This window comes from Canis lupus, chromosome 9, assembly GCF_048164855.1.
Source record: "Canis lupus baileyi chromosome 9, mCanLup2.hap1, whole genome shotgun sequence".
Taxonomy (NCBI): Eukaryota; Metazoa; Chordata; class Mammalia; order Carnivora; family Canidae; genus Canis; species Canis lupus.
In genome coordinates this window covers 42,363,257-42,388,300 of record NC_132846.1, presented here as the reverse complement: position 1 = coordinate 42,388,300, position 25,044 = coordinate 42,363,257, and the positions used below count along the sequence as shown (strand labels likewise).

Below are 25,044 nucleotides of genomic sequence, written 5' to 3'. Positions count from 1 at the left end.
GAGTATTCTTAAGACAAGGGTAGTCATTCTATTTCTTCTTGAAATAGAAGAAATAGAATAAAGAAGACAGCAAAGTTTCATTTTCTAAAGGTCAAATAGATACATTTATAATACTGTGATGGTAAAGATATGTTTTAGGAATACAGGACTGACTCCATTCCTAATCTTCTATTTCTACAGATGTAACAGGTTACAATAATTGGGCGCAATATAGGAATAAAGATTGCAAAAAAAAAAAAACAAAAAAACAAAACAACAAAAAAAACAAACCCAAAACCTATTCCAGTAAATAAGAAGAAAGGCAAATGAAATAAAAGGCAAATTATGGAGGAATATAAAGAAAGGTTAATTTTTAAAAGTATTTTATTAGAAGTTGAGGGATATTATTAAATAAGATTGTAGCTCTGGGCAAAAATTAGTTAGGGCCTTGACAAAGTAAATAAAATCCATCAAGTACATGTTAGATGCTGGTTGATGTTATAAATAAACTTTTAAGACACATATAAATTAGTTGTTTAATACCTTATAATTATATAGAGTAAACGATTACCAGAATTGATGTGATCTACTGGTCTGCCGAATTCTAGCATAATGCAATATTTAACAATAGCAGAAATTTTAAAGAAATATTAACACTATCATAATGCTTTTCAATAAACCTGCCTTAAAAATACAGAATTTTTTAATTCTCTAAGAAACTCCTAAATTCCTAAGTGTGAGAATTGATTACTTTCATTTAAATATATAGCTGAAAAATGTCAAGCTAGCATTATCTAGAATCTATCAGTTGTTTTCCAAATTCAAATATCTGGTATGATTCTGAGATCTCCTGAGAACAAACATTATTTCTGCATTATGAACTGCTTTATTGATGTTTACAACCTTTTCTTAGAGACTGTAAAACCGTAGAGAACTATCTTAAGAGAATTCTTTGGGTAGGACTAATAATTATTTCATTATCTGTTTGAAAAAGTCACAAGAGCAGTATTCAGCATTTAATCAACTTGGGATCCACGTAAAGATGATGTACTCCAAGTAAATTAACACACTTTATTCAAGGACAAATGAAGAAAATGTAAAAGTCGCTGAGAAGTCTTTTCACTTAAACAGATACTTCAAGTAATAACATTTATCCATACAACAAATATTTATTAAACATCTAATGGGAATCCCTGGGTGGCTCAGCGGTTTAGTGCCTGCCCTCAGCCCAGGGCGTGATCCTGGAGTCTCGGGATTGAGTCCCACATCTGGCTCCCTGCATGGGGCCTGCTTCTCCCTCTGCCTGTGTCTCTGCCTCTCTCTCTGTGTGTGTCTCTCATGAATAAATAATAAAATAAAATCTTAAAAAAAAATCTAGTATTTACTAGGTATTATTCCAGGCATTGATGTTACAGTAGTGAACAAAACAAACTTTTAAGAGTGTGCAAACTCAGTGTTTGTATAACCCTGATTAATGAATTACATACGACAATTACCTGTAAGAGATGCAATTCACTAATTTCTATAGATTCTCTAAAATATACCACTGGGTTTGGTTGGGCCACAGTGGTCTACCTAGAATGCTTCTTCTCACTTTTCAAAGAATTGTTTCACTGTATGTAAGTAGATCCAATGAAATGGCTCAGTAAAACTCGTATTTATATTAGCAAGTATTTGAGGCCATTGTATGTCACATTGCACTGTGATCCTCTTTAGGGGGAGAAGAAACTTTCTCTGAAGTGTCATGTCCAGGAATGGGTACTCCTCTGTGTCACCAGTTTTGTTTTGTCTTTTAAAAAATTAATGGTTGTGAATCAAGTTACCCTTGAAAACAGAGACAGACTTATGGATACTTTTTAGTACAGAACACAACTTAATTTCATCTTACTTTTCCTTGCTTAATTTCCCCACATTTATGTTATTAAAAGTTCTGTTTTTACATATTTGGGCAAACCATCCTAAATACTTTTCAGAGTATTAATACATATATAGATGATGGATAGATGGATGAATAAATGTATTCTTCATACAGAAATCTTCATTTTTTTCTAAACGTAATTTAGGGAGGGCAATTGATGGTGAAGCCCTCTAGATAATCTGGGCCTATAAACACATAGTTTCTTTATTTTAGACCATAATAGGAAAATATATACTGTGGTGATGCCACTAAAAGGCACTAATGTCTACAGTGGTGAGTGCTGAAGTTGTCAAACTCTTTCTAGGACTAGACACGAATCAACCTTTTTGATAAGGTCTTTCTAAATATTGGAAAAATAATCTTTTTTTTAAAAATCTATAGCCAATATATCTTTTCAATAAAATATCAGAACCCTTCTATTTACTTTTTATTTATTTTCTCTCCTACTAAGGCTGGTAGAGCAGAAAGACTACATCTGTGACATCAGACAATTCCACCACACAGTTAAGCTTCATGAGAGTAAGAGCTGGATAGATTGCAGCACCTAGTACAGTGCCCCACTATAGTATGTGTACTCAATAAATACTTGTTGATTAAATATAGGATGAATAAATGAACCAATATAGGTTTGAAACCCAGCTGTATCACTCAGTTGCTCTGCGAATGAGTACTAAACCTCTTGGAGCTTCAGTGTAACTTATGAATAAAATAGAGATAATAACAAAACCTACCTACATGTTATGAGAATTAAATCACCTAGCATAGAATAGGCATTCAATACATGTCAATTCTCTTTATGCCTCTTCTTTCCAATTCTCCTTACATCCTTGCAGTTTTGATTATACCAGTTAGAGGCCAGGAACAATACAAACATCCAGAAACCAAACCTAGAAAACAGTGGTTGAGAAGCAGAGATGAGGGGAAAGAGAATGGAGAGCAAAAACCTAAATGTAAGAACACTGGCAAATGGGGGACAGGAAGCAGATAACTGAAATCTTGGATAAGGGAACAAGCAACCAAATGAAGCATTGGAATCAGAAGATGGACAGGACAGCAAGAGCTGACTAAAAACATCTATAAACCATAAATGAAAAAGTACAACTAGAAGGCAAAGAGCAAGGGAATAAGATTTACTTTAGAATCAAATAAGAAAGTACTATCTATCTAAATTATTAGAAAATGGAAACAGAAGAATGGTTTTAATAGTTTAGCTTTATCTGTGCCTGTTAATGAGTATATAATAAGCATTCATTATCAACAGGCTGTTAATAATCAATGGAAAAAAAGAATGCCATTAAAAGTTTGAATTTTTTCTTAATCAGCTTAAAATTGTTTCCAACTTTCTTATACATTATTAAGTATTAAATTCTTTTTTTTCCTCAAGTAATGGCAGAGTTTATATTCTTACTTCAGATATAACCTTTTCTGAACTACTAGAGTCCAAAATAATAAAGTTCAAATGGATTTAGCCATTCTCTTTAAATAAAACATTTCATCTTTAACTTAATACTTTCTCAACTATGAAACTTGTTAAATACTTTCTAAACTACGAAACCTCCTATGGAAAATCACTTATCTTTTTTAATTTTATTAGTAACAGTTTCAAGAAAACATTAGTCAGGAAGTGCTTGAAAGACTGTTCAAATTGCAAAAAAGGGTGTCATAAACAATGATTTTATAGCCCAGAGAACTTGTCAATGAAATTCAGATCCATTTTAATTTCACAGGAAAAATAATCTTTAAAAATGTTATTGCTAAGAGGCAATGATGTTTAAATATGCACAAGACACATTAGCTAAATATAAATGTGAAGAAATTCCTCAAACTCATGGTGACTGTGAAAAACTACTTAGTGTAGATAGCGTTTTTAAAATTTTTCTAGACATATTTTTGTCAACAACATATAATTGATATATTAATATTTATATGTTTGTTGCTTGACTATATAGATTTAAGAAAATTTCCTCCTAACAATTATTGCAGTACTCTCTGATTAAATAATCTTGAATAACAAAGATTATCTTTGAAATGCCATCTAATAATGTTACTAATAATGTTATTAATAAAGCTAATCTATCAAGGTCGATATAGTTAGAGCAGTTGTTCTCAACCTTGAGTGTGCATCATAATGTCCTAAACACCTTGTTAAACACTGACTGCTGGGTCTCACTCACAGATTTTGATCAGAAAGTCTGGGTGGGGCCTCAAAATATACATTTTTTTCTTTTTTTTTTAATTTTTATTTATTTATGATAGTCACAGAGAGAGAGAGAGGCGCAGAGACACAGGCAGAGGGAGAAGCAGGCTCCATGCACCGGGAGCCCGACGTGGGATTCGATCCCGGGTCAACCAGGATCGTGTCCTGGGCCAAAGGCAGGCGCCAAACCGCTGCGCCACCCAGGGATCCCAAAATATACATTTTTAATATGTTTCCATGTTATGCTCATAATGCTGTCAAAGAACCACAATTTGAAAAAAACACTGCAGATGGAATGAGGCAGATTAATGATTACGTGTATCACTTGATCTAATCTTCATGATTACCTTATATTCAACTTTAAAGTAGATTGAGATAAATGTGGAGTATTTATCAGAGTAAATATAGACTTAGAGAGGAGATAAATTAGGTAAAAAAATAGGCAGTTTGATGACACCCAATTAAATTTTCCTTTATTGTTTAAAGGGCAAACACATTAATTTTATTTTGTGCTTTAAAAAAGGGTTATAATAAACCATTCAGAGCCTACCTCTATAATTATCCTATGGTACAAAGAAGCTATCTTAATATATTCCTTTTTTCAGGACTACACATTATGGATAATACGTGTACATGACTAATTCCTGGGGATATTCAAGGAGCACTAGCTATAAATCTATTCCTTTCCTCTCTCATTTAAGGAAGAGAGTAGAATGAAAGAGTCACATTATTCTAAGGGAAGCCTTGAATTTATTCTAATTAATTACAATACTCATTTGCATATTTTGTTAATTTTATATTAGCTGCAAACACCTTTCAACCAATCATAACACATCAGTGTATCATAACATGTGATTAAGTGGTTGAAGGCTACTGTTACAAAGGAGAAGCTGCAACCAGGGAATGAAGGTAGTTATCTCAGTTTTACTTGGAAGATATGATCTTATTTATGTATTTCTTTTCCTCAGAGTTTTTAGCCTTCTTAAATATTTACATCTTCTTCCACTCCTAGAAGTAGAAAACTTCTCAAAAAGGAGACACTCTCAAACTGTTTGTCAGTTAAAGTTGTACAGTGTTTAAATAAGATTTTCATATGATGAAAGATAAAGGAGACAGTTTAATTGTACAAAACACACAAAAAAGAGTAAAAATTTAAGTACTGCAGCAATGCCATCTTCCATTTCATTCAGTGAATATATACTTTGCAGTGAGCATGAGATGCCAAGAGTCCCACAGTTCAACTCAGTTTACTGAGTTAACATACCACCATGCTAAGTAAGATTCTAATGTTTAAAGATAAATATTTCTTCTATGCCATGGGGTCTTTTTAAAGCAAGCCAACCAATATATCTAGCTCAACAAAAAGATCTATTTATTTATTTAAATTATTTTTAAAGAGACTTTATTTATTAGAGAAAGAGTGTATGTGCAAAAGAGAAAGAGAGAGAAAACAAGCAGGGGTAGAGGAAGAAGCAGACTCCCTGCTTTAGCAGTAAGCCTGATGTGGGGCTCCATCCCAGGACCCTGGGATCATGACCAGAGCTGAAGGCAGACACTTACCCAAATGAGCCACCCAAGTGCCCACAAAAGGATTTATTTTAATGCTGGAATAAAAACCGGGTTTTGGACTACTGAGAATATGGCTTTTCATGGGTGATTACAAGATTTCTAAGTGTTACTTTAACAATGTATAAATCTCACCTTGTTTTCTAACATTTAGATCCCAAACCTGTTAACCAACTTGAGAGTATATAGCAAATACTTCTTAACTTTACAACTTTTCTCTTTACACAGTTATTTTTCACATTATTTTCCTCCTTTATCTAAACATTAACTTGATAATCAAATTATCCAATAAAAAAATCAGGGAACTCAGATGAGAAAATTATTTTTATAAGAGATTTTTATGAGAATACTTATCTTCATATTTCACTTACATAAATAGCACTACTTTACATCTCATTGCAGGGAAAGGTGAAAGAATAGTGATCTATGGATTATTAGCATTTTCATATCTGCAATATACATTTATTCACTTTTGGCATTATGTGAAAAATAATATAGTTTTCCTTTAAGGTACTGTGTTGGTAGCATATGTCTTTTAATCCATATAGAAAAAATGCTCCTCAAAAGCTGATATGTAGATATGAGAAAATATACTGTTTCTCAAATCTGAAGAAAGATGAAGTTGAAAGACGATATAATTTGAAATTGTACTAAATGGGGCTGTCTGGTTAGTTAACTAGTGAGAACATAACCCAGTCTCTATTCCAGCTACTCTGAAGTTTGTTTTTTTTTAACGTAGTAAGTAGTGTATAATATAAACAGAAACATAACAGTTGCCTTAAAAAACTATACACTGAATCCTGACTTTAATAATGACACATAATTACTTGATATATCTAAAGCAAGTTTTAATATTCATATATATAACAATATAACTACATGTGCTTAAACATCTTAATTGAGAAAAAAAGAAACAATCTCCTACTTTAGGCCTATATGTACTATTTGGAGATGGCTCACTGCCAACTGATTTTAGAAAGCCTAAAACTCTGCTCTTTTGCCCTAAGATGTAATAATTCTCACTGTGGCCTAAGGACATGTAATTACCATGTTTAAAGTTCTCATTCTGCAAAACTGGATTTTCACCAGAATAGGCACATGTGATAAAGTGAGAGGAACAAGAAATAGATGAAGTAAAGGAAGCGGGATGAGTGGAAGAACTGTTGAAAGAAAAAAGCAAAAACAGCTCTTATTTTAATTATCATTATAAAGTGTTGTATTTTTGTCATCTCATATCACCCTCAGTTTTAAAATTAGAAGTCAATTGGAAAGAAGAAAATAAGTCCTTCCTAAAAAGAAAGAAATCCAATATTTCTGTTTTGAAATAAACTTAACTAAGTAGAAGTTCCATTAGTAAAGATGAGAAAAAAATGTATACACTTAAGTATTTGGAGCCTATGGTATGCTGTAACCTGAGTTAAACAAGTTGCTCTACAGTTGCTCATCTAAAGATTGATTATAACCTCTCATTTAATGATTAAGCTTTTTATTTGTCCTCTATAACCTAACAGTCCTTCATTGTTCACATATTAAATGAGTATCAGCTTAGGCTTTTATGCCTCTGGAAATTTATTCTCTGTTTTCCATTTGTAAAAAGTGGTAATGATATTTATTACATTTCTTATAAAACTAAAGCATTTTTAGCTAACTGAAAGAATACAGAATATAATGTTAGTATGGGAACATACACTACATTAAATTTATAATGCTCTGAAAAAGACTTATTTCTCATGTTTACTACACTGGAGAACTAAACATGACTAATATTATTTAACTGTGTACTTCAATAATAGAAATATTCATATTAGAAGTTTTAATTTAAGGTGCTTTTCTTACAAAACACCTACCAATATTTTGTTTAAATAGTTAACATATTCCTGTATTACATAAATACAGAGGAGATTTATTGATTCGCTTTTTGTAAATTTTATGACTAATCCAATGTCAGAGGGTAAATATATAGAAAACTCCAGAAAGGAACTCAGACCTATAAATTTCAATTCTGAATTAATCCATTAATCTATTATTGTATGCTTTCAATTTATAAGGCACTGAACCCTTTTCAGACACAGGAATGATTTTTTTTCCTCTGCTTAAATGCAATAAAACATATAAAATACTAAGTATCATTCCTAATACATATCAAGTACTTAGCAAATTTTGGGTACTATTATACTGAAACACAAATCTAAAGCCACGTATGTTGTAGAAGTTATTATAGCGAAAGCAATTATGAAAACTGAATAGTTCTATCAGAAAGAGAATAGAAGCTATGAGAGGAGCATGTCTGTTTTTGAATGTGTATGAATTACCAGAAGATGTCTGAAGAATGCAACATACTAGTGACAATCTTGAAAACTTAATGAAGAATTACCAAAGCAGCAGTTTTGAAGACCTCAATTACCAGGAAGATAGCCTTGGACATTACCATACCTTTCAAGGAGATTGGGAAAAGAATGTGAGAAAATTGAATATATCTCTTGAAGGAAAAAGAACTAATAGCACCTCTTGATTTATGCTTTTGCTGGGAGGAGCAAGATGGCGGAAGAGCAGGGTCTCCAAATCACCTGTCTCCACCAAATTACCTAGAAAACCTTCCAATCATCCTGAAAATCTATGAATTCGGCCTGAGAATTAAAGAGAGAACACCTGGAATGCAACAGTGAGGAGAGTTCGCGCTTCTATCCAGGTAGGAAGACGGGGGAAAAAGAAATAAAGAAACAAAGGCCTCCAAGGGGGAGGGGCCCCGCGAGGAGCCGGGCTGAGGCCGGGGCGAGTGTCCCCAGGACAGGAGAGCCCCGTCCCGGAGGAGCAGGAGCTGCACCAACCTTCCCGGGCGGAAAGGGGCTCGCGGGGAGTTGGAGCAGGACCCAGGAGGGCGGGGATGCCCTCGGGTTCCCTGGGACAGTAACAGAGCAACTGCGCGCCCAGGAGAGTGCGCCGAGCTCCCTAAGGGCTGCAGCGCGCACGGCGGGACCGCGCACGGCGGGACCGGCGGGACCGGCGGGACCCGGAGCAACTCGGAGAGGTTCGGGGGCGGCTCCGCGGAGGGGGCTGCGCGGCCCCGGGAGCAGTTCGGAGGGGCTTGGGCAGAGGAAGAGGCTCTGTGCGGAGGGAGCTGCGCTGTTCCAGGAGCAGCTCGGAGGGGGCTCGGGGGCGGCTCCGCGGAGGGGGCTGCGCGGCCCGGGAGCGCGAATCCAACAGCGCAGGCCCCGGAGCACAGGGCGCCGGGACACAGCCCAGGATCCCACCTCCCCCGGGACAGGCAGAGGCCGGGAGGGCCCAGGACAGCAAGGACGCTCCTGCCCCAGCTGAGCAGATCAGCGGCCCCGCCCCAGAGCCTCCAGGCCCTGCAGACGGAGTTCCTGCCGGAGCTGAATCCAGGTTTCCAGAGCTGGCCCCACCACTGGGGCTGTTCCTCCTGCGGCCTCACGGGGTAAACAACCCCCACTGAGCCCTGCACCAGGCAGGGGGCACAGCAGCTCCCCCAACTGCTAACACCTGAAAATCAGCACAACAGGCCCCTCCCCCAGAACACCAGCTAGACTGACAACTTCCAGGAGAAGCCAAGGGACTTAAAGTACACAGAATCAGAAGATACTCCCCGGTGGTTCTGTTTTTTTGTTTTGTTTTGTTTTGTTTTGTTTTGTTTTGCTTTTTGATTTGTTTCCTTCCCCCACCCCCTTTTTTTCTCCTTTCTTTTTCTTTCTTTTTCTTTTTTTCCGTTTTTTTTTCTTCCCTTTTTTTTCTCTTTCTCTTTTCTTTCCTTCTTTCTCTCCTCTCTTTTTCTCTTTTTCCCAATACAACTTGCTTTTGGCCACTCTGCACTGAGCAAAATGACTAGAAGGAAAACCTCACCTCAAAAGAAAGAATCAGAAACAGTCCTCTCTCCCACAGAGTTACAAAATCTGGATTACAATTCAATGTCAGAAAGCCAATTCAGAAGCACTATTATACAGCTACTGGTGGTTCTAGAAAAAAGTATAAAGGACTCAAGAGACTTCATGACTGCAGAATTTAGAGCTAATCAGGCAGAAATTAAAAATCAATTGAATGAGATGCAATCCAAACTAGAAGTCCTAACGACGAGGGTTAACGAGGTGGAAGAACGAGTGAGTGACATAGAAGACAAGTTGATAGCAAAGAGGGAAACTGAGGAAAAAAGAGACAAACAATTAAAAGACCATGAAGATAAAGGGAAATAAACGACAGCCTGAGAAAGAACAACCTACGTTTAATTGGGGTTCCCGAGGGCGCCGAAAGGGACAGAGGGCCAGAATATGTATTTGAACAAATTCTAGCTGAAAACTTTCCGAATCTGGGAAGGGAAACAGGCATTCAGATCCAGGAAATAGAGAGACCCCCCCCTAAAATCAATAAAAACCGTTCAACACCTCGACATTTAATAGTGAAGCTTGCAAATTCCAAAGATAAAGAGAAGATCCTTAAAGCAGCAAGAGACAAGAAATCCCTGACTTTTAGGGGGAGGAGTATTAGGGTAACAGCAGACCTGTCCACAGAGACCTGGCAGGCCAGAAAGGGCTGGCAGGATATATTCAGGGTCCTAAAGGAGAAGAACATGCAACCAAGAATACTTTATCCAGCAAGGCTCTCATTCAAAATGGAAGGAGAGATAAAGAGCTTCCAAGACAGGCAGCAACTAAAAGAATATGTGACCTTCAAACCAGCTCTGCAAGAAATTTTAAGGGGGACTCTTAAAATTCCCTTTTAAGAAGAAGTTCAGTGGAACAGTCCACAAAAACAAGGACTGAATAGATATCATGATGACACTAAACTCATATCTCTCAATAGTAACTCTGAATGTGAACGGGCTTAATGACCCCATCAAAAGGCGCAGGGTTTCAGACTGGATAAAAAAGCAGGACCCATCTATTTGCTGTCTACAAGAGACTCATTTTAGACAGAAGGACACCTACAGCCTGAAAATAAAAGGTTGGAGAACCATTTACCATTCAAATGGTCCTCAAAAGAAAGCAGGGGTAGCCATCCTTATATCAGATAAACTAAAATTTACCCCAAAGACTGTAGTGAGAGATGAAGAGGGACACTATATCATACTTAAAGGATCTATTCAACAAGAGGACTTAACAATCCTCAATATATATGCCCCGAATGTGGGAGCTGCCAAATATATCAATCAATTATTAACCAAAGTGAAGAAATACTTAGATAATAATACACTTATACTTGGTGACTTCAATCTAGCTCTTTCTATACTCGATAGGTCTTCTAAGCACAACATCTCCAAAGAAACGAGAGCTTTAAATGATACACTGGACCAGATGGATTTCACAGATATCTACAGAACTTTACATCCAAACTCAACTGAATACACATTCTTCTCAAGCGCACATGGAACTTTCTCCAGAATAGACCACATATTGGGTCACAAATCGGGTCTGAACCGATACCAAAAGATTGGGATTGTCCCCTGCATATTCTCAGACCATAATGCCTTGAAATTAGAACTAAATCACAACAAGAAGTTTGGAAGGACCTCAAACACGTGGAGGTTAAGGACCATCCTGCTAAAAGATAAAAGGGTCAACCAGGAAATTAAGGAAGAATTAAAAAGATTCATGGAAACTAATGAGAATGAAGATACAACTGTTCAAAATCTTTGGGATGCTGCAAAAGCAGTCCTAAGGGGGAAATACATTGCAATACAAGCATCCATTCAAAAACTGGAAAGAACTCAAATACAGAAGCTAACCTTACACATAAAGGAGCTAGAGAAAAAACAGCAAATAGATCCTACACCCAAGAGAAGAAGGGAGTTAATAAAGATTCGAGCAGAACTCAACGAAATCGAGACCAGAAGAACTGTGGAACAGATCAACAAAACCAGGAGTTGGTTCTTTGAAAGAATTAATAAGATAGATAAACCATTAGCCAGCCTTATTAAAAAGAAGAGAGAGAAGACTCAAATTATGCTTTTGCTTAAGTTTAATAGAAAACAGTAATGTAGGGGAGCCTAGGTGTCTCAGTTAAGTGTCCAGCTCTTGATTTTGGCTCAGGTAATGATCTCAGAGCCATGGGATCAAACCCCACGTCAGGCTCTGTGCTTAGTCTGTGGCCTGCTTGTCCTTCTCCCTCTGCTCCTCCCCACTCTATCTTGCTTAAATAAAATCTTAAAAAAAAAAAAAAAAAAAAAAAAAGAAAGAAAACAGCAGTGTAACTATGCACCTAGCAAACGTGAAAAAATGTGTCCATAACTTTATATTAATTTTTAAATTTCCCTAACAATCATACACTAAAAATTAAAACTTTAAAAACAACAGTTGTCAGCATGGGAATAAGACTCAGGATGGTGAATAAAAGGGTAACATAAAGGATCAATGTTCCACTCAATTCAAGTTAATGCTCTGCTGCTTGTAACACAGGGGTCTTAATATACTCATTTTCAATCAACCATTATTATACTTCATAATAGAAAAATTTACTTTTTAAGAATCTCCACATATACAAGAGTAGATTAAAAATGTCAGTGAGTTACAACCTGGAAGAAATATAAAAGGAAGAACATATTATTTATTAAATAAAATTGACATAAGTTAGATGAAAGAAAATCCTTACCTTTATTATATTGGAAGAAAAATCTCTTAACACGAAACTTTAAAATAATTGGAGGCCTAATTCTTAAAAACTGTTCTAAAAAGAGGTGCAGCTATCCTTGCCACTGTATATTTGCATAATTACAGGAATGCAAGAAAGATTATAAATATAAAAAGTTCTTAGAAAATGAAATAACAGTTCTTATATATACTCTGATTTGAAATACATGTGTATAAAATAAGATTTTAGTCTATGAGGTTCTTCCAAGGAAACAATTTTTTATAGACTCGTGCAACACACATATTCTTTTGATGTGGAATTTGGGGTTAATATTTCCAAATCAGGATCTGTACTTCAAGTTCTCAGGATTGGAGACTCTTTAGGAACATTCATACTATAGTATTTAGAATAGTTTGCTACCCAAATGAAGCCTATGTTGCCTTAAAGACCAAGATTTAAGAAAAGTTAAAATAGAGTATAACATTGAAAAAATATTACTTCATAAAACTGAGGATAATGCACACATGTTGTAGGACTGGGATTGAATTCTTCAAGTTAGGGCTATAGGAAACTGAACAGATGACTCTACTAGGGTGGCTGGTAGGAGTGGGGAGGAAGTTGGTTGTATCCACAAATCTCATCATCTAGTCAGAATGGGTAGAAATGATTATCCTTATTAATATACAAACAACACATATACCAACATACACACAAAACCATAGGCTGTTTATTTATAATCTTTCCTCTTTCAATGCTATCTTGATGCCCATTTTAGCTCTATGATATGCTCTAGAAATTATACTCCTATGTTTGACTCAGGCTATACAAAAGCCAAACCAAATTCACAAGAATCAACAAAGGATATTTTAAAAATTCAGATTTTTTTTTTTAAAATTCAGGTTTTTAAAACAAACCTGAAAGATTTGGTAACCAAGCAATATTATTTTATATTAGGATAATTATGAACAGGCTAACTCAGATCCTCTCTTCACATAAAAAATTAAGTATCTAAGAGCAAAGGATACCCAACGCAGAAATATTAAGTAGGGCATATGGAAACTGGCATTTTGCTCAAAACTACAATAGGAAGGATAGACTTCTATACTTAACAGAATTTGCCTCTAGGGAAAAGACAGAAAACAAAGAAATAAATGGGGATGTGGGGAATGGTAAGACTAGATTCTGTCATGCTTTGGTTTCCCAGGTTTCTTCTTTCCTTAATGCAAGTTGCCCAGAAGCTATGAGACATTTTGTAATTTTCTCTGAATAATTTTCAGATACCACAACAAATTCTCTATTTTTAAAGCTTCTTATATTACAAAATGATGGGTCTATGTAAGCAATATTTTCCTTAAATCTTCCTGACCTGTCTCTGATCAGCAACAATAACAAGAAGATATCAAATAGAAACATTAGTTTTTACACTTGGAAGAAATCAGAGAAAAAATAAAATTATGACAGTACTCATTTCCAGCATCTCAAAATAAATCTGACCTAAATCAATCAGGGCAAATGTAGGTCTACTCTTAAAGTTAGTTATAAAAATGGAGATTAAATCTGAGTTGTTCTTGTGTCATTGAGAGAGGTAGGTAGTATTGCATAATAGTGTAGTATTAATTTTAGGGATAGAATTTTGTGATTCATCAGTTGCATATAACACCCGGTGTTCATCATATCAAGTGTCCTCCTTAATGCCATTACCTAATTGCCCCATCTACCCATCCACCTCCCCTCCAGCATCCCTCAATTTACTTATATTTAAGAGTCTCTTATGCTTTGCCTCCTTCCCTCTCTGTCCTTAATTTATCTTTCCTTCTCTTCGCCTATGTTCATCTGTTTTGTTTCTTAAATTCTGCATATGAGTGAAATCATACAGTATTTGTCTTTCTAGGTCTTATTTCACTTAGCATAATACACTCTAGTTCCATCCACATCATTGCAAATGGCATGATTTCTTGCTTTTTGATGGCTGAGTAATATTCTATGGCTGAGTAATATTCTATAATAGTAATATTCTATTCTATTTTGATGGCTGAGTAATATTCTATTGTGTGTGTATATATATACATATATACACACACATATATACACACACATATACCATATACATATATATATATTTAGCAATTCATAGTTAATGGATATTTGAGCCCTTTCCATGTTTTGGTAATTGTTTTCAATCCTGGCATATTAAGATCATTTTATAGGTTGGTTTCAAGATTTTTCAGAGTTTTTCAATTAAGTGAAAAATAATTATAAGTCAGAGGTAAAATTAGTATGAGGGAGAAGCAAAACTTTTAATATTATATTAAAATATACTATTTTTATTATGTGATAAAATATTCTATTTACTCATTTTATTTAGTTTTTATTTATTTATTTTATTTAAGTAGGCTCCAAGCCCAGTGTGGAGCCGAATAGGGGACCCAAACTCACAACCTCGAGATGGAGACATGAGCTGAGATCAAGAGTCAGTCAGATGCTGACCCGACTGAGCCATCGAGGTGCCCCTGTATTAATAGATTTTAAAAAGTTGTTGCCCAAAACATCAAAGTGAAAAGGCAAGTAACAGTAGAAAAATTGACAATACTGCGTACATTAGGAAGAGAAAATAATACATTGCTTATTTAATTCGATTTTGAAATATACTATCTTCATCAAGAAAACCCTTTAGAACTTTTATCATAAATCACAAATTTAATAGGTACATGGAATCCTAGTATTTGATATATTGTTTTCCTAATAAGTATGGTTTATTTTCTATCCAAAATTTTAGAATAAGTTTCTATATATTATGAGCCTTAAACTATAAAGCTTTATTAAATAACTATATAAACCTTTACATATTTACGACACAAAATGAAAACCTGTATAAAAAATTCATGGTATAACTTTTTCCATTCTTTAAATATATTATTTTTCCGTCTGTTTTATTACAGTGTTGTTTAAAAGCATCCTGTCATTCCTTTGTAAGTGATCTGTCCTTTCACTCTGGCTATTTTTAAGATCTTCCCTTTTATTTTGGTTTTGAAGTTTCACTTTAATGTATTCAGGCATCAATTAACTTTATTTACCCTTCTCAATTTATATTATACTTCCAGGACATGCGGTTTCATGTTTTTTCAATAGTTTGATAAATTTACAAACTGTTGCCTCTTTAATCATTGCCTTTCCTCCACTCTCTTTTCTGGGGGCTTTGATGTAATGTAGTTTCTTGTTTCTTCTTATTTCTTTCTTCATATTTTATTTCTCTCTCAAATTTATAAACATCATCTCTCCACGTAATTATTCCAATATGAAGTATTTTTCTCAGAAATATATTTCAGTATGCTAATTCTTCTGGTCTAATCTGCTGTTTCATCTGTTCACAAATTAAAATTTTTTTAATTTATATTTTCTCATTTCTAGGAGTCTTATTTTCTCCCAAATTGCTCATTCAAAAATAATGGTCGCTTGCAATGTCTTTACCTTTGTGTGTCTTTGTTCTTTTGAAGATTTCATCATAGGTAGACTAATCATGCATCCTGGATTATGAGGGACACTTTGATATACTTTTGTTGTGCCTGCATCCTGTCTGGGTTAGCATTAGTCCTAAACAAAAGTTCCCTAGTATGAGAAATGAATGATATGGTCACCAAAATCCTGGTTGTGCTATATTTTGTGTTTGACAGTTCTAGTCGTAGTCACAATTTTCAGTCCGCTGATTGATTAATAGTTTTGCTGATACTCATTACTTGATCTTATTAATCTGTTGGAGTATGGTTGACCTAAAACAGGGAAGATTTCCCTCAGTGAAAATTCTGCTTCTATGTTTAACTAGACGGTACCTCTAACCACTGACTGAGTCCACTTCAGCTTCCCACAGTGGTCTTACAGTCTTAAGGAATCCCAGCTTGAATTTCATATATAACTCTTTGTCCAATACTAAATATCTCATCAAAAGTGCAACCATAGCCATTTGTCCTTAGGGTGTCTCCTCTGTCTCCACAAAGTCCTGATTTCCTACAATTCTGGATCCAGTTGCCCGCTGCTTTGACCTCCAACTCATGGTATTTTGGGGGGGAAGAGTGAATCTAAAGACAATGTATATGTCCTTTTACATGGTAAGCTTGACAGGTTATTTCCTTTTAAACTGGGTCAAGTTTTTTTTACATTGGGAAGGTTTTTTCAAAGTACTAAAACAACAATTATTCCAGGCTGTACCCTCTTTGTAAACTGCTTTATTCCCTATAAAATATCTTTTATAACATTATAATGAAATTTTTGATACATTGCAGACTGCCTACAGAAAAATGGTACCAATTTATACTCTGAACAATAGTCTTTTCACCCAAACTTTGCTACTTCTAGGCAATCTCTTTTAAATAGCTACTTAACTGATGTGTACAAAGCAACAGAATATTTTTGAATTTTATATTTCTTTTCAATTATAATGAGTGCATATTTAAAAGCAATTTGTGTCTTTCCCATTGCAAACTGACTATATCTTTTGCCTGCTATTCCATATTGGTGGCTGTGTTCTTTCTGTTGAATTATTAAGAAATTTCTACATATTGAAAATATTAAAACTTTGGCAAGTTAAATTTCTTGCAAATTTTAATTTTTAACATTTAACATTTATAACAATTTTGCTTAGTTGGCATTTCCATTAAGAGGTTTCTAGTGCTTAATGATAGGGAGTACTATCAAAACTTTTATTATATTTTCTGTGTTTTATGTCTTATTTAGAAAGTTTTCTCTTAAAGATCATAAAAATAACTTCTTAGTTTTTAAATCATTAACATAGTTTTTAATGTTTAAATATATAATCATCTGTAGTTTAATTTTAGGTTGCATGGTCTCCACCAAAATGGACAGCCAATTTTCACAACATCTTTTATTGACTGATCCTTCTCTCTTTGAACGTTGAAGGTTGGCTCAGGAAACTACCCTCTCCAAATCTGACACCCAGTTATCCAAAAGTGCTATTAGTCTTATCCTCAGAAAGTCATCTATTTCTTTCTACCCTTGTCTGCCTTTCATTTGAATATTTTAATAACCTCCTGATTAATGGTATAGCTAACTTTATTCCCATTCATTGCTGTTTAACATCTTTTAAAAAACTCTTCATTTTCTACTAGAAAAAATCCAAATGCCTTTTATATGATACAGAGAATGTCCATCATTTGGCCTTACCTACTTCCAGGCTCTCTCTTTCCAATTTCCCTTCAATACCCATTCTGCAGCCAGACTGACCTATTGAAAGACTTAGGATTTCAGCAATTGTTTCTTTACAGTAGATTAATATATTGGCATATTCATACAGTGGATTACAGTATGGTAGTGATAATGAACAACTACATGCAACAAATCAATTTTACAAACATAGTGTTGAGCAAAAGAATCCATACACAGTAGATTACACAGTATAAGACTTCATTTGTATGAAGTTTACTAAAAAACAAAAATAGCCAATGATGCTAAAAGTCAAAACTATAATTACTCTTGAGGGTTAGGCTGTTACTGAAAGGAACACAAAAGGAGGCACAACATGGGAGGCTGATGATCTGGTTTTTTGATCTGCATGCTGGTCACACAGGTATGTTCACTTTTTGAAAATCCATTAAGTTATAACTATGCTATTTGTGTGCTTTTGTAAACTTATAGGTAAACAATAATAAAAACAAGAACAATAACAACAGTTCCAATATCACTTCTTTGAAAATTTCCCTAATTCCTTCAGATGAACTTTATCCTGCTCCTAATATATCACACCATTACTATATTGATGATCACATCATAGTTTATTTATCCAATTCTTCCATTTCCTAACCATAATGTAACTTCCCTGAGTGCTAAGATCATAACTTTCTATCCATGTGTCCCCAACCCCAAGCACAGTGCCTGGAAGTTACTGAGTACTCAATAATATTATGTAAATAAGGATTTCTCAATTTCTGCAATATTACATTTTGGGCCAGAAAATTCTCTGAACGGCAAGGGCTGTTCAGTGCATTGTAGGATGTTTACCAGTCCCCTGGCCTCTATTCATCTAATGTCAGTAGCATCCCTTGAGTTATGAGAACCAAAAGTGTCACTAGGCATTGCCAAATGTTCCTCAAAGATAAAAAGATCCCTAGGTTGAGAATCACTTATATAAATAAAAGTTTCTGTGGAAAAATTCAAGCCAAGTGTTAAACAATTCATTTACCAAAAAAGTTTGGGCATTAAGTGATTTGCATGTTAAGAGCAACTAAAAAAAAAAAAAAAAAAAAAAAAAAAGGCTCTTTTGAGCACTGGAGGGGAATTAAGCCCCACCTATCTGAAAAAGTCTATAAAATGCCTTGAATGTCTAGATAATCAAATGGTAATTCACATTCACTGAATGCTAGAATATTGTTTTTCTTGGAATTCCTACGCGGAAAAATGAGTTTGCTAAGCACAAAAATTGTATGACTAGTAAGGACTGTGTTATTTGGTATTTTAAAAAAAATACATATATACACATATAGTAGCTATGTGTATTCAATATCCTTGCAATAGTATATCTTGCAAGGTATTGCAATTTTGCTAAGCACAAAAATTGTATGAATAGTAAGGACTGTGTTATTTGGTATTTTTAAAAAAATACATATATACACATATAGTAGCTATGTGTATTCAATATCCTTGCAATAGTATATCTTGCAAGGTTTATACCTATGAATGGACAATTAATTCTAGGTTATTAAGGTTCATTAATTTTCTATCCATAACGTATTTAACATGAACATTCCACAATAAAAGAACAGTCAGAAAATAAACTATTGTGCATCAGCTATAGGAAAAAAGAAAAACCTCACAAAGAATATTACTAGCTTGTTAGAAAATGTTTGTATTTTATTAACTGCATGCCTTTCATTTAGGATGTGTTTTGAGCTTGATCTCTGCTGTAAGAGGGTAGTAATGAAATCATTGAGTACTATCATGTTAATGGAGTTTGAGGAAAGAGAAAATAAAGTGGTTTATATTTATATGTCAAAATGATATAATTAAATATAAATCTCATTCTGCCAAAATTATTTCCTGACAAGCAATTTCTTAAGCTTCCCATTGTAATTAGAATTAGTTTTTAAGAATAGGCTACTAAGCCAAAAGAAAACAAAGAAAATGGGCAATTTATAAAAGAAAAAAAAAAACTAGACAAATACAAGTGTTTAATCTCATTATTAGTCTACAATATGCCAAAAATCCATATAATTTTTATCTATCGATTTGTTAAGATTAAAAATGATAATGAATGTTCAGCTCCATACTGAGAATATGGATATATAAATATGTACATATTTTCTAAAGGGCAATTTGGCAGTCTATATTATGAGACTTAATTTTTAATCAGTTATTCTATTTAATGAAATATTTCTAAAGCAATAATCAGAGATGTTTTGACAATTTATATAAGAATGCTTATAACTGAAAATCAGAGCCTAAATAGTTAATAACAAGGGAGCTTAAATTAATCATAGCTTGTTTATACTCTGTACTGATTGACAAATCTTCCCCCCCTCTTTTTTGGTAGAACAGTTATTAAATGGGGATAAAAAGCTTAATTTATATAAACAAGAGAGTGGTTAAAAAGCAAGGGCTGTGGAATCAAGACTACCTAGTTGAGATTCTATTACCTTCTATAGCTCTGTGATCTGTTTTAAGTTATTTCATGATTTAATTTTTCTAAAACTAATTTTCTTTCCTGTGAAGTGGTACTTGTGTTGTGTTAATTGTTGTTATTAAATTTTTGTACATATGTTAACAGTTGGGATGATGTTATTAAGAAACCCAAGATATAAACCGGTATATATGGTAGGTAGCCAATGTGAAGACTAATCAATTAGTCCTAGGGCAATAATCAGGTGTCAAGATTATTTATGGTTTTTATTTACTTCATTTTGCTTTCCTGTATCTTCCAAATTATTTTTTGGAAAAAACTGTATAATCAGAAATATAATCAGAAATCTATATTCAGAAAAAAATAGGTGTTGTTTCTTTTAAAGCTATTAATAAAGGCAAGATAAATATTTAAAAATCTCCAGCTTCTTTCTCCTAAATGACCATTCACTTTTCTCATCTTTCATGTTTTAAAATCTCATCTTTAATACTGTGTCACAGCAGATGTTACCATTTTATGCTCTTATTGAATACATATCACATGCAAAATACTAACACTAACTGGGATGTATGGAAATTTGAAGACAAATTTTCTAGTTAATAAAATAGGAGCTCTCTGCAGATGGTCTTAAGTTTTATTTTTTAGTAACTAATCATAAAGAGAAGATACCTGAAAAGGTTTTTTACCTTTATCTCCTCACAAGACTGATCTTAATTTTGACCAGAGGCATTGGGTTGAGAATAAGAATATATCAATGTAACCTGTAAGAGATATTTTTTTTCAGAATATTTGCTTAAGATGTCTATACTGGGATTATTACCTCTAACTGCAAAGTAAATACATATTTACTACTATAGTATGGCTAGGAACAAACCAAAGAAAAGTTGATTTCTGAACATCTGAGATGTTTTTATACTGCTGTTATGAATAGAATATAATCTCTATTTATTCATAAAGATGAAAAATTATAAGAAATCTAAAGAGTGTTCAGAGAAAATTAAAAATGGGGTGGTTTGTATTTAGTAAACATTCAAATATCTAGTGAATTTTTCAAGCACTAATTTCTATATTCATGAAATACTATTAAATATACATAAAGGATCTTTGTAACAAATAATTGCCATAGTTGAGGCAATTAACTTCTTCCAGTTATCTCTCTCACTCCACTGGGCATCTTGTGCCACAAGTATAATGCATAATTTTTCCAGGTAGCATTGAAATATTTGATGATGAGATAGGAAAGAGCAGAGAGAGATTAGGGGATGTAGAGATTAGCTATGAGTGCCTACTCTTGTCACTATCTATATCCGAAACCAAAGGAGTAAAACTACTTCCATAAAATGTTTATGTAAGGAAGCTGTATCTTCCTTTGCAAGGTCCTGAATTATGTCCCACTGTCTTCAGGAAAGAATAACAACGTGTTTGTTAGGGGTAGTTGCCTACAAAGAATCTCCTAATAGCAAGGAAATTTAGGGGATTTTCTTGATATTAAATGTAAAAAAGACTTTATAGTCCTAATAAGGGTGTGATATGGATATTGCCTTTTCAAGTTAACTTTCACATTAAAAAAACACATTATATAACTTTATTTTCAGTTTAACTTTCCTCAAAATAAAAATAGGATATCAGAGATCACAAGAAAAGGAAAAGTATATTTATTACTAATAAAATGATTTTAATGTTACTTATATTTTCCTTTATCCCAGATCTAAACCTTAAAATTTCTGCATAATCTTTATTTTGCACTAAAAATGTTTTCTAGAATAAATACAAGTGAAGCAAAGTCTTTTAAAATTATTCACTTCTTAAGAAAACAAGTTAAATCTGGATGTAATTTCTATTTTGGTGCTTCTCTCCTGACATGAGACTTTGATCTTCAGTTGTGCTTATAAAATAAATAACTTTAGTAGGACATCAGGAGATGGGAGGAAAAATAGGTTACTAAAACTTATCTTAGGTATAGCACTTTAAAGAGATTCCTTTAAAGCAATCACTGTGATTTAGTGAGCAGTGGAAATGAAGCTTACTGCTCTCAAGTTTGAAGGCACTCATTAATATAGTGAGGACAAATAAATTCCTAATTCAAATGGCTAATTAATCAAATTCATAATAATAGCTAGTAAATATGACTGAAACTTCTGACATCAGGAATTCAAGTGAGTTTTAGTTACCAGTGAGAATAAATTAAATTCCCAAACATTTTCAATATTGTATACAGCTATACGCCCAAGAGAATACCTCATTGTGCTTGCAATAACATTCAAGAATGACATCCTGAACCTTAGTTATCAATTTTTCTATAACCATTCTCTACTCTTCCTTTAAAAAATTAATGAATTACATTGGGTTTAGATAATGCTGTTTATTACGAGCTACCAATGAAACCACTAATTGTCACTGAATGCTCCAGGTTTTAAAATTAGAAAGACCCTTTCACGCATTTAAACTATTAGCAGAATCTTCCAGTTGTGATAAGGCATTAATTTATAGAAGACATTCTTATTCCTGAATCACTGATGCTTAAAAAGAGGTGAAACAACTTCCTTATACACAATTACTCCAACTTTGAACATTTTCCTTGAAGAAATAGAAGAAAACAAGAAAATTTTGAAATGATATTAGAAATGTATTTTTTTGTTAAATGTCTTTTTCTCTCTTTTGGAGTGTAAGCTCTTAGGAGAACAAGACCTTATCTTTGTGTGACATACTCCTAACAGACTACATAGCACAGAACAAGCCTTTTAAAAATAGATTCTGAGAGAATTATTGGAAATAATGAATTAACTTCTCTCCTTTGCATACGGAATAGTTCTAGTTTATGTTCCACTCTTGAGAGAATTGAGAAGTCTCTCAGGTCATTTTCTGTGTTTGATAATTTAGATGAGAAATCCTGGCTGAGAAAAGTTAGAAAATGTAAAATCATCAAAAAATTGTTGAGTTAACAAGTCAAAACATTATTATTTATCTAATGGATTGAAAGTCTTCTTTCCTAAATCCATTTTTATTGTTTTATACTCCAGTTTTAAACCCCTTGAAGACAAGGACCAATTTTTCCCAACTTTTTGTAACACTTATGTAAGGTCTAGGACACTATGGTATAGAGCACAATTTTTTCACATTATGTTTTACCAGTGGATTAAAACACACACACACATGCATATACACATTGCCTAAATCATATCTCCAACCTACTGAATAAGAATCTTTGGGGGTTGGGTCAAAGGAATCTTCTTAGAAAAATCTCTATAGGTAGAAAACTGAGTATCCAGAATTAAGTACCAGTGAATTTAAAATGAATTCCTGTTCCTATTGCTGGTTTCTCTAAACATAATTTAGCTGCCTCATCTCAATCCCATTATCTTCATTTAAACTTTGCCTTTCAAGTGCTTACTTCTTTAAAAGTCTTCATTAGTCCATTTCAAAGATATGCCATTATCTGTCCTAAAGTTGGCATATTTTTATATTCAATGTCCTTAGAATCATTTTTGCTATTCTTCAAATATCAAACATCTGTCCAATTTCATTCTGCCTTTCATTCTTAGAATGTAAGGTCTTCTAATCTCACTTGGTCTTCTGTGCCTTTCTTAATGTTTTTAATTTTTTCCTAATACAGTATCTTGAACTTAACCATCTTCCATGTTACTTCTATAGTTCCCCTGAGGTTTTTAATTTCTTTTTAGACAAGAACATTAAAAGCTATGGAGTTCATTTCTAGGTAAATATCCAAAGAATGGAAAGAAAAACTTGCAGACCAATGCTGATGGCAGTATTATTCATAACAGCCAAAAGATGGAAACAACTCAAGTGTTGTCTATCAACAGACGAATGGATAAACAAATTGTGGCATATACATAAATGGAATATTAGTCTTAAAAAGGGAGGAAATTCTGATACATGTTACCACATGGATGAACCTTGAAGATACTATGTTAGTGAAATAAGCCAAACAGAGAAGGACAAAAATTATATGATTCTACTTATATGGGGCAAATCCTAAAATAGGCAAATTCTAAGACAGATACTAAAATAGAGGCTATTTTGGGGTGGGGGAAAGAGGAATGAGGAGTTACTGTTTAATGGGTACAGAGTTTGTTTTGCAGAATGAATAAGTTCTGGATACAATGGTAATGGTTGTACAAAATGTATTAATGCCACTGAATTGTACACTTAAAAATGGTTAAAACAGTACATTTTATGTTATGTGCATTTTGTCTCAATAAAAAAATAAAAACTACTGAAATTATTTTCTTGACTTTCTTGCAACAGCCTTTTTCTTCATAGTAATTATCTCTAATGTTAAAGGAAAAGAAAAAAATGTCCATATTTTATATTCCCTAAATTTATGACTCTTAGCTTTTCCTTTTCTATTTCATTTTTCATAAAAATAAAATACAATTTAATATGGATACTCAGGATTTTCCACACTTCAAGCACAATGATGTTGTGGGCACATACACAAAGAACACTTCAAATCTATACAAATACACACAAACAGACTTGCATACACACATATACACTCCACTTTCAATCTCCTTAGACTCTTAAAATTGTTTGCAAATTTCACCAAAATTCTTCTCCACTTCTTGTTTGATCTTGTTTTTGATTTAAATATAAGTAGATAAGACATTAATCTTTACAGTGCAAATAATTTTGTATTCTAAGTTCTTTTCAGATGTCAAGTAGTCAGCAAATAATGGGAAAATGTCAACTTAAAGTTTACCCCACACAAGAAAATATAGTCTAAAAGGAGGGAAAGATAAGTACATCAAAAGGATCTCTAAAGAACTGAGATTACATAAATTATGGGGTGGCTGAGAAATGATATTCTCAAGGGAAAAATGGAGCAGAGTAGAAAGCTCCTTTAATCTAACCACAGAGGACTATAACTAAATTTGTTATTTTTTGAGATGATACTTTAAGTTTCAAAAAATTATTCCAGTCTTACTAAAAAGGACAAATAAATAGGAGTAACTTATCTTCATGAAGCCCTGGAAAAGTCATGGAAAATAAATTAGGAAATAAATTTAATATATGGAAAATCATCAAAAGATCCCATATATAAGAAACAAAAGTACATAACATATGATGTGAAGGGTCAACTGAAGTAAAGATGATAATTATTTGAAAAAATCTATTGCTAAATAAAGGGAGGACTGTGGAGTTTATAAAAAAAGCAGAAGGGAT

The 25,044-nt window shown here is 33.6% G+C and overlaps 1 protein-coding gene and 1 long non-coding RNA gene across 17 annotated transcripts in view; one reads left to right on the top strand and one right to left on the bottom strand.

Annotated features, from left to right (window-relative positions):
* LOC140640130 (uncharacterized) overlaps window positions 1-14,814 on the top strand; it is a 42,343-nt gene extending 27,529 nt beyond the window's left edge. Inside the window, exon 3 of the long non-coding RNA XR_012036804.1 lies at window positions 14,630-14,814. This is a non-coding gene — a long non-coding RNA (uncharacterized lncRNA). The remainder of the gene's footprint in view (window positions 1-14,629) is intronic.
* Window positions 1-25,044, bottom strand: part of GPHN (gephyrin) — a 625,629-nt gene that overhangs the window by 282,459 nt on the left and 318,126 nt on the right. The window contains exon 2 of one of the 16 annotated variants that reach the window (XM_072838981.1): window positions 2,629-2,784. The exons of the other annotated variants lie outside the window; for them this stretch is intronic. The gene's annotated coding sequence lies outside the window, so the exon portion shown is untranslated. The remainder of the gene's footprint in view (window positions 1-2,628; window positions 2,785-25,044) is intronic. 16 annotated transcript variants of the gene reach the window in all.